At 42.2% G+C, this 10,781-nt stretch overlaps 1 protein-coding gene and 1 long non-coding RNA gene across 4 annotated transcripts in view; one reads left to right on the top strand and one right to left on the bottom strand.

The window, feature by feature from the left end:
• Positions 1–1,271: 1,271 nt before the first annotated feature.
• Positions 1,272–8,609, bottom strand: LOC143438483 (uncharacterized). Its single transcript, XR_013107285.1, has 2 exons — positions 8,327–8,609; positions 1,272–2,307 (listed from the first exon to the last, which is right to left on the bottom strand). It is a non-coding gene; the product is annotated as an uncharacterized LOC143438483 (long non-coding RNA).
• Pnisr (PNN interacting serine and arginine rich protein) overlaps positions 8,593–10,781 on the top strand; it is a 27,601-nt gene continuing 25,412 nt past the window's right edge. For all 3 annotated transcript variants that reach the window (XM_076924079.1, XM_076924080.1, XM_076924081.1), the window contains exon 1: positions 8,593–8,717. The gene's annotated coding sequence lies outside the window, so the exon portion shown is untranslated. The remainder of the gene's footprint in view (positions 8,718–10,781) is intronic.

The following is a 10,781-nucleotide window of genomic DNA, read 5'->3' as shown; positions in this document are numbered from 1 at the left end:
TCATTGCTGTATGTATAAACATCATAATAAATATTAAATTCTTATGTCAACAGATCAGGCCTAGAGTTTCTGCATTATACATTATTGACAAAATGTTAATAAACATTGTGTTCATGTCTATTTTAGTCCCCTGGCTTGCTATAAACAAAAGATAATTCAAGGAGCTTACAAACAACACAAATTTATTTCCTACACTTTTAGAGGTCAGAAATATCAAGACAAAGACACACAGATCCATGGTCCAGATGAAGTTCTGGTGATGCTCTCAGTGTTTGTTCACCTGGTAGACAGGGAAAAGGAGCTGCACAATCTCCTTCCAAGGGCTTCATGTCAGAACCTAATCACTTTCTAACTACTCCACTCCACAGAACTCCCACTTGGGGAGTGTGTGAATGAGACACAAACATTTAGTTCACAGGGGCCTTCAAGTTTCAGGAATGTGCTTTTTAAAGATTTATTTATTTATTCTAAGAATACACTGCAGCTGTCTTCAGACACACCAAAAGAGAGCATTAAATGTCATTACTGATGGTTGTGAGCCACCATGTAGTTGCTGGGACTTGAACTCAGGACCTCTGGAAGACCAGTCAGTGGTCTTAACTACTGAGCCATTTCTCCAGCCCAGGAATTCGCTATTTTAAAATAAAAAAATTGTCCCAACCTAATGTTAGGGATTGTATCTAGTAGTTCTTCCACTGAGCTACATTCTCAGTCCAGAAAACAAACAGACCTGTCAGCTATTTCTCAGAATGATTTGAGTTACTTAGATAAGATTGTACACTAGGAAATATGTTGTGTACATGTCTGTCTGTTTTAACTTTTCTGGAGTCATGGAGCTTTCAGAGGTTATGATGAAAGAAAATATACACAGCAGGTTTATTGGGAAGGGGCTCTCGGGTGGTTTCACTGGTCCCAAGAATTTGGCCAGGGAAGTAGCCATGGGGAGGGAGTCAGAAGGGAGGTAGATGAGAAAGAAAAAGAGTATGTGTATTCAGGAGGGAGGGAGGGAGAGAGGGAGGGAGGGAGGGAGGGAGGGAGAGAGAGAGAGAGAGAGAGAGAGAGAGAGAGAGAGAGAGAGAGAGAGAGAGAGAGAGAGAGGAGAGAGACCTACATTTTAATTTGATCATTTAACCAGTGTTTGTTGAATACCTACTCTTTGACATTAGGAATACAGCAGTGAATGCAAGAAATCACTCAAGAAGAAAATCTGTCAAGTGAACTGGTCTTCATTTCAGTTTCTATTGCTGTGATGAGACATAACCAAAAGCAACTTAGAGAGGAAAGGATTTATTTCATTTTTATTTGCAGAGGGAGTCAGGGCAGGATGTGATGCAGAGACCTGGGGAATGCTGCTTACTGGCTTACTCTCCGTGGATTGCTCAGTTGGCTTTCTTAAAGGATCAAAGTCCAGGCCAGGGGTAGCACAATGCTCTGGACCCTCCCACATCAATCACTTATTTGACAATGCCCAGTAGACTTGCTTAACAGCCCTAATGGATGCACTTTCTTGACTGAGGCTCCTTTCTCTCCTCTGAATCTAGCTTGTGTCAAGTTGACATAAAACTAGCCAGCGCATTAAGGGAAAAAAAAAACTCAAACCATATTGCTTACATGCTGTTTGAGTAACACCTAGCAAAGAATGATGTCCCAATGATAACAGATTAATCAGGGTTCTCTAGAGCCACAGAATTTATGGAATGTCCATATATTAAGGGAATTTATTGTAATGACTTAACAGTCTGCAGTCCAACTAACCCAGCAGTGTGCAGCCATGAAGGGGAATTCCAAGAATCTAGTAGTTGCTCAGTTCCACAAGGCTCGTTTCAGCTGGAATTCTGTATAAACTGGAATCCTGAGGAAGTAGGTTCCAACAGATCTGCTGGCAAGTAAGTGCAAGCAGGTGAAGAAGAGTGAAGTCCTCCTTTTCCAATGTCCTTATGTAGGCTTCCAGCAGAACGTATGGCCCAGATTTAAGGCCTAGATATACCACCATGCCTGGATTTGGAACTTTGCTTGTCCCAGTCTGGCCTTGAATTCAGAGATCTGGTTACCTCAATCTCCTGGGAGTAAAGTCCTGCACTAGCTTGCCTGGCCCTAAGCTTTTCATGGCCACTATCTTCAAGCTCTGGATCAAAAGCATGTGTCCTCCCAAGTAAGATCCGGGGCAAAGGCCCATGTCTTTCAGCCTCAAGATCTGGATGACGACAGGTGTGCCCTCCGTTTCTGGATTGTAGTTCATTCCAGATGTAGTCAAGTTGACAACCAGGAATAGCCATCCCAGCAGATCCAAGAGTACCAAAGAGAAAGCTAAAGAGAGAAGAATGAGTTTGAATTTTAGGACTTTCTCCTGCCACAGAAGCTGAGAAGAGAAATCTTGATATTTGTCCCCAGAAAAACATCATTTGCCAAATATTTGTAGTTTTAGAAGTTTGTGAGTTTCCTGAAAGCATTTTCATACATTTCTCAAGAATTACACCCAAGTAGAAAAACCCAAAATGTTTGCAAATGAACATGTATTTTCTAATGATTTAATTTGCTGTACATTGGCGTTTTGCTTGCATGTGTGTCTGTGTGAGGGTGTTGGATCTCTAAGAACTGGAGTTACAGCCAGTTGTGAACTGCCCTGTGGGTGCTGGAAATTGAACCTGGGCTGTCTGGAAGACCAGCCAGTGCTCTTAACCACTGAACTGTGACGGCATCAGACCTTAGTAGGCCCTAAGACTGTAGCACAACTGACTTTATGATGCAATATCACACAAGCTGTAAAGTTCAGCATGCAAACAATCTTATCTTCCAAAACAAGGCCTAATCTATCAAAATCCATAATTCTTAGAAAGTCTCTGAATGTACTAACCTTTCTTTTTGGCTTCTGTAGGTCTGCTTCTGACTGTTTTGTTATCTGATATTTGTCAACTCAGGACATGGTTTTTGTGCTTAAAAGCTCATCCTGAGAAAAACTCAAGGCTACACTGGGATGCCACACACCCAGCGTAGTCTCTGGTGGGCTAATAAAAGACTTTCCATTGGCTTAAACCCATGTCTAAATATTCATCTCTGATGAATGCCCCACATCAAAGCCATTGCTTCAGGGCCAATAATCCTATTCCTTAGGACGAGACTGGTTATACTGCATACATACCTCCAAATTCCAATTGCAAAAAAAAAAAAAAAAAAAAACAAAAAAAAAACAAAGTTATTTCCTACTCGGAACCCACTGCATCTAGACAGTCTCCAAAGGAAACTATCTCAGCGTAGCAGAGGAGAGAGTGTGGAAAATTCTCTCTGTAGCAATACTTCTTTACCACAGGTGTGTTTCTCCGCCCATTGGTTAGTAGTTATGTGATCCTGTGGAGTTCAAGGAAGGAGAATAGAGTGTGTGAGTTTACCAGAAGTCTCTGTCTCTATACAACCTTCTGGTCATCAGGCACTGAGATTTTCTTTCACACTTGAAAACACAATGACTCTCTTTTCAAGGGTCATAGTCCAGGTGGTTTTATCCTCAAGACCAGGTTTCTAGAAGCGTGTTTAGTTATGTTCTGGTGTTGGCTCTGCTGCTCTGAAGACCTACGAGCCAAAATGGTTATGTTATATTTTCCACATGCTTCATGAACAGTGTTGGAACACTAACCAGTAAACATTCTCATGCAGAAGGAGGGAAGATGGTAGTACCAGGATCTTTTACTGTAGGTGAGGGGTAGATCCATTTGACTTCTGATACAGATTCCAAGGAGAGTTTGTTTGCAGTTAACAGCTTTGGCTACATTTGAGTGGCTGTTGCTAAATATGACATCCTAACACATTGCATGGCTTTTTGAAAAGGTCATTCTTGTATTGTGTTACAATGGGGTAGAACTACAATTTCTGGGGCTCTGACAGACTCTGCTGGCCTCTACCTGCATCAGGCACACACATGCTCCATATGAAGACATGCAGACAAACACTCACGTTAGTAACAAAAAGAAAAACTTTTTAAAGAATTCTTTAAGTTTATTTTGTGCAGTTCAAAAAAATCCAACCTCAACTAGGTGTGATGGTGCATGCTTTAAATCTCAGAACTCTCTCAGGAGGCAGAGGCAGGTGAATCTCTGAGTTAGAGGCCAGTCTGGTCTACGTACAAGTTCCAGGAGAACCAAGACTACATAGAGATATCCTGTCTCAAAAACAATTCTGCAAAGATCAGAAGATTAAACAAAAATTGTTTTTTTTTTCTCTTTTATTTTGTTTTTCACAAACCATTTAATCCTTTCTGATTTCTACCTTCTCCCTGCCCACAGAAGGTTTTAATGTATGGCCCAGTCTGGTCTCTGACTCCCAGGCTCAAGTGATCTTTGGGCCTCAGCCTCTGTGCCAAATCAGACTATAGTCACATGGTGGTTTGAATAAGAATGGCCCATAGGTTCATATATTTGAATGCTACCAGGAAGTGGCACTATTTGAAAGGATTAAAAGAATTGGGAGGTGTGGCCTTGTTGGAGGAACTGTGTCACTGGGATGCACTTTATGGTTTAAAAAGCCCACACCAAGCCCTGTATGTCCCTGTTCTGGAGGGTATTTCATGAAGGTCTCCAGCCCGGCTGGGGACAGGGTGCGAGCCGGGAGGGTTCGAGTTACTGCCACTGCCTCTGCCAGAGTCTCCGCTGTTCATCGGTCTCCGGCCTGGCTGGGTGAGGGAGGTCTGGGCTAAGAAGACAGAGTGCTGCCTCTGCCACTTTCTCTGCTGCCCGAGTCTCCGCTGTTGCTCCAGGTTGTTCCCAGGTGCTGCACTTGTCTCTGTGCCAAGCCGTTCCAGTCCAGGGAGAATCCTGAAGGAGAGCAGATCTCTTCCCAAGCTCTAGTGTTACAGCTCTTGCGACAGAAACTCTCGGACAACAGCATGATTCTTGCACACACCTTTACTTCTCCTGAGTTAGCTCAATATATACAGTTCTGGGGTGGGTTAAGGTCTGGCAGCAGGTAACCCCTATTGGCTTGGTCTGAGAGCAGCTTGGGGATGCCTCATCTACATAAGGGAGAGCCTGAGGCACTATTCCTATGTGACTGGTGGCCATAGACCTCTCTGTGGGAGGGGCTGTGAGGGGCTGAGACTGAGTGAAAAGAGCCAGGTGCCAGTAGACTCCAAACACCTTCTATCCCATGAGGATTCGGGATTCGAAGCTTCTGTTTGAACAGGTGCCCAGCTGCTGCTCACAGCCCACTGCCCCACAAAGCCCAGAGTCTCTCTCCCTGTCTATGGATCATGATGTAGTTCTCAGCCATTACTCCAGTGTCTGCCTGCATGTCACCATCAGGATGATGATGGACTGAACCTCTGAAACTGTAAGCAATTAAATGATGTATTTTATAAAATCTGCCTTGGTCATGGTGTCTCTGCACAGCAAGGGAACAGTGACTAAGACAAGCATGTGCTGTTGCAGCTACTTCTTTCTACTACCGTTGTCAAATGCATCCAGTAGCACCTGGTGTCTGGTGTCTTGCTTTTCAAACTTTTCCATTAAATGGAAATTCATTATATACATTATTGCCTCGAAGGTTATGGTGATTCTCAGTTAAATCCGATGTTTTACTATGCCATCATATAGATTTCTACTTATTAATGTTAGTAGCTATGTCTGTCAACCACCTTCTAATCTAGTGTATATTTTTTTAAGTGAATGCTTTTTGTTCAAGATAGGTCAGCTTTATGTTGTATTAACAAATGACTCAGCAACTTATTTTGTGGTCATTGTAAAGTCTTTGTATGTACTATCTGAATTTGCAGTAGCTGGAAGCATGTGGCCTGGTGACCAGCTCTCATAAGCATATGAACATATTAGGGGACAGGACATTCTTGAGCATTCTTCAGGTGACCCTCTACCTTTGTTTTTGAGATACGGTCTCTTATTGATGTTGAATTCAATAAGTGTTAGGGATCTGTCTACCTTTGTTACTCCCAGGGCTGGGACCACAATGTACGCTACAGCTCCCGCTTTTTTAATTTTTAAGGTGTGGGTTCTGGGGATCAAACACAAGTAAGTCTTCTTGCTTTACCAATGATGACATCTTTCCAGCCCTATAAATAGGCACAAACAAACCTAAATTCAAAGTTCTCTGTTAATCATTAATAGTAGTTTACCAGGTAATACTGACAAGATGCTGGCACTTGATAATTACAGTACACAATGACACAGATCTCATATATGATAGCTGTTCAGACCTTTAACATAACAGCATATGTTCTGATAAAATAGAACGTGAGGTCCACACATGGGAGAAACGTGTGGTAATGAGTTCCTATAATCCCAACAAGTCATTTAATAGACCCTCCCATTTGGACATCCAAAATGACTACACGGGTGTCTCTAGTATTTAATCACTTGACAATGTAAAATTTTCTGTGCACTAAGGGATACGTTGGGCCCTTGGAGGGCAAAAGTTGTCACTCCAATATTGGTTTCAGTTTCACTAGGGAAGAAGAAAATAACTACAAGATAACTATAGGGAGCAGGAGTTTATGACAGCCTTGCTAATCAAACAGATTTCACAGAGGAAACCACTTGTCTGGTTAGAATGTTTCTCATCGAGGCAGAACATGATGACATTTGATTTTAATCCCTGCAATGGGGGTGGCGGGTGCTAGTAGTAGATCTCCGTGAATTCGCTAAATGGAAACAGTCAGCTACAGGTTTCCTGTTGAGTCGTAACTAACCTCATGAACTCACACTATAGTATTCCCAGATAATTGGCAGTTTTCTCCATCCCACTTCCCAAATTACATATGAAGGCAAGCTGGAGCCTAGCAGGATTTTATTCTAATAACACAGGCTACTTGGTTTTCAAATGCTTCATTTAAGAATTACAGAATTTCTTTCAAAGGGCATCCCTATTTTCACATCTATATTTTCTTTATCCAGTCTACTACTGTCTTGTTTCTAGAGTAGTTTGATGTTTCTTGTGCACAGTTCCCAACTCAAAGACTTAGATTCTTAGTGCATGCTGAGGGTGCAAAAACACTGTTCTCACCTTAAGGGAATGAGAGACAGCTTATTCTGGAACCACATTTGAATAACCATGGCACAAGCAACACAGATTTAGGTTATGCCAAATTCCTTGTGTAACATGGAAGTAGTTTCATAACATTTTATAGTTCTAAAGAACAAAGACAGTCATAAATCAAGGCACGCTTAAGATACATTAGTGTGTACATCAAAGAAGTTACCGCAAGACGAGGATACTTTTTACATAGCTGCAGATGCTATCTGATAACATTCTTAGCTCTTGGTTGGTGGAAACTGGGAGTCAGCTACGTTAAAAAGTTCCAAAGGGCGCGCTGGAGAAGTGGCTCGGTGGTGAACAGCATTGGCACCAGAATTGAATTCCCAGCACCCACATGGCAGCTTACAACGATCTGTAATCCAGCTCCAAGTGATGTGACCCCCTCACACAGACATGCATGCAGGCAAAATAACAATACACATAAAATAAAAATAAATCATTTTTAAAGTTTCAAAAAGTTTTTAATCTATTAGTCACAGGATTTAGCTCTAATATAGAGAGGTTGGCAAGGACTGGCTATTTATTGGGTAATTTGCTTCTGGACTTGTACAATTCCAACCTCTCCACATTACTGCAGCTCTATTCAATCTCTGCAGACACAGATGCTTCCCTGGAAATTTCCTTCATGACTTTTTAGTTACATTGAAATGTCTAGAAAGGCATTTCCCAAAATTTAAGTTAAAAATGCTGTATTTTCTTTCTTTCTCTCTCTCTCTCTTTCTTTCTTTCTTTCTTGTTTTTTTTGTTTGTTTGTTTTTCAAGACAGGGTTTCTCTGTATAGCTGGTTTGTTTGTTTTTCGAGACAGGGTTTCTCTGTATAGCCTTGGCTGTCCTGGACCTCACTCTGTAGACCAGGCTGGGATTAAAGGCGTGCACCACCTTTTGTTTCCCTTTGTCACTAAACCCCTAGTCTGGAAAATTGACAGTTCAGATATATGAACATCTTTCACGGTAAACACCTTTTACCTCCTCTCGTTGTAGTTTGAGATAAGAAAGGATCAGTAGAAACTATTCGGCTTCCCAGTTACTTTTTCTTAAGAGTAGCTGAGCGAAGTTGAACTGACTAAATGTTCCCACAAGGGGGTGCAATGCTAGGAGGTTAACAAAGAGACTAGCAAACACCCTGCTTCTAGAACTCAGACTGAGACTCCAGCCTGATGTCAGCTCCTTTGAAGTAGGCCTGGTGCAATGAGTTCCCAGGTGGCAGGGTTTGACCTGGGGACCCGTCCGTAATCTCAAAGTGGCAAAGCGATTCAGCATCTTTCCCAAAGCAGAAGTATTCCTTAGAACATACTTGCTCTTAGAGGGTCTCCTTACTAAAGTTTAGATCTTCAGAGCGTCCATTGTACCGGATCATCAGGCTCGGCTTTGTGCTGGCTGTACAAATAAAAATGTGTCGGGTATGACGCAGGCTTCACATATAGTCCAGATACGGAACTCACGGTGGGTTGGGTTTGCCCTTAACAAAAATGGCGCGGACTCGTCACGTCGGTAAGATCACATGCTCGTAAGCCTGGCTGAGAGTCAATATGACTTCAGGCGAAAAGCGGATGTTATTATTATTCACTTCCGGGTGAGACCCATCGGGCGCCATCTTGTCTTGTTCATGAAGAAGTAGAAGCATCGAAAGGGTTGGAGAGAATTACAGGAACGGTGGCGACAGCGGTATTCCGGAATCGGAGCGGGTAAGCGACGAGCAGCTTACACAGGGGGACTTGCCGGAGAACTAAAATCCTCTTGGTTTGTGTGGCGAACGTAGCGTGACTTAGGCTGCGTACGCTGCTTGGCGCGACCGCCAGAACCTCATTCCCGAAAAGCGCCGGCGTCCGCCAGAGATGGTGAACGAGAGGGCTGCTCTCGCCGAAAAGGAACTGCCTTTGGTCAAGGAGAGAGCTCACGACCCATTCTTCGAACTAAGAGTTTTCTTTGAGAAGGCAAGGGACTAATTGTTGGGCTCCTGACCGGCCGTTAAGCACTGCGCGTGCGCAGTGGAAACCCTTTAGGGGCAGCGAGTGCAGAGGGGCGGAGGAGGCGGGGGCCGGGACCTGGAACTTATACCATGCGACTCGCACTACGCAGGCGCAGCCGCTTTCTGCTGCGTCCGATTCAAGTGTGATTTAGTTGCTTAGTTTTTGTGTTTTTTTACCCAGTGGATATTATGTTTTAAGCACCACAAAGGAAACGAGTAGTATCCTATATTTTAGTTGTTTCGTTCTTTTGTAAATAATACAACATTGGGCGCTGCACAGATTTTGACTGCTTGATTACATCAGCAGTCTTTAAAATACCTCATTTACCTTTTTTCTTTTCGACTCTAGATAAAACAAAAATAATCTTGGATTTTTTTTTTTTTTTTTTTTTTTTTTTTTTTTTTTTTTTTTTATTAGTACATCCAGCTAAAAACCAAACCAGAACAGTAAAGGCTTTATTTGTGGGGGTGCTTTTCTAAAGCATCAAGGAAACTGTAATGAGTATTCTTGAGATACACTATATAGAATATTTGTAAGCTTTATATTTAAGGACTTTTTTTTTTTTTTTTTTTGGAGTCTCACTATATGGCCCTGGCTGGCCTGGAATTCATAGAGAGCCTCCTGCTTTCCCTCATGAATGCAGGGATTAAATGTATTCACTACCACACCAGGCCTCAGAACTTTATATAATTTAAACAGTAGAAAAATTAAATAAATAGTGTACCCGGGCAGTGGTGGTGCACGCCTTTAATCTCAGCACTTGGGAGGCAGAGGCAGGTGGATTTCTGAGTTCGAGGCCAACCTGGTCTACAGAGTGAGTTCCAGGACAGCCAGGGCTACACAGAGAAACCCTGTCTCGAAAAACCAAAAAAAAAAAAAAAAGAAAAAAAAGAAAAATTAAATAGATAGTGTAAAACTGCTCCTACATGTTTCATTTTCTCAGTAGCATATACTCACATGACACTTTTGTTACTATTAATGAAACAGTGTTGTACATTATTAACTGATGGCTTATTCCTGTTTCCTTAGTTTAAAAAAAAAAACTCTTTTAAGAGATACCATTTTTCTGTACTATCTGTGTAGGCCTCAAGAAAGTATCAGATCCCCTGGAGCTGAAGTTAGAGATGGTTGTGAGTTGCCATTGTAGGTGCTGGAACTGAAGGCTGGTCCAATGCAGGAGCAGCCAGTGCTCTTCACTGCTGAGCCGTCCATGCAGCCACTCTTTTTTTTTTTTTTTTAATGAACAGTTATTACTTTGTCTACGTGTCAGTACTATATTTTGTTGTTCAGATTCTTCCACTGCTGACCACTGCTAAGTCTTCAGGTGTTTGCTGTTCCCACCGGTTTGCTGGGGCTGGCCTGGGACACTCAGCACCTCTCCTGCTTTAGCTTCTTACTCTTGAGATGACAGACATGGGTTACTATAGAACTTTGTTTTATTTCAGTTTGGGGTTAAGGAGCCCAGACTAGCTACCAACTCAGGATCTTAACTGCCTTTGCTTCTGAACCCCTTTAGTGAGAAAATTACAAAACTGCCAAGTCCAAAGAGATTTAAAGCTTCACATTTCAGCTCTCATCTTTTTGTCACAATCTATAAGTGAGTTTTGTAAATATTCGTGGTCATCATTTGAAGAAGTCATTTTGAAGTCAATTGAAGGGTTTTCCTTTCTTCCTTTTATTTTATTTGTGTGTGCGCGTGCGCACACGCCTGTGTTGAACTTGTATATATGCTCATGAGTGTAAGGATATTTGATCCCCTGGGTCTGGAGTTTCAGAAAG

The sequence above is a fragment of the Arvicanthis niloticus genome, chromosome 25 (genome assembly GCF_011762505.2).
Source record: "Arvicanthis niloticus isolate mArvNil1 chromosome 25, mArvNil1.pat.X, whole genome shotgun sequence".
In the NCBI taxonomy this organism is placed as follows: Eukaryota; Metazoa; Chordata; class Mammalia; order Rodentia; family Muridae; genus Arvicanthis; species Arvicanthis niloticus.
The sequence above is the reverse complement of the archived record's forward strand: the minus strand, read 5'-3'. Positions and strand labels throughout refer to the sequence as shown.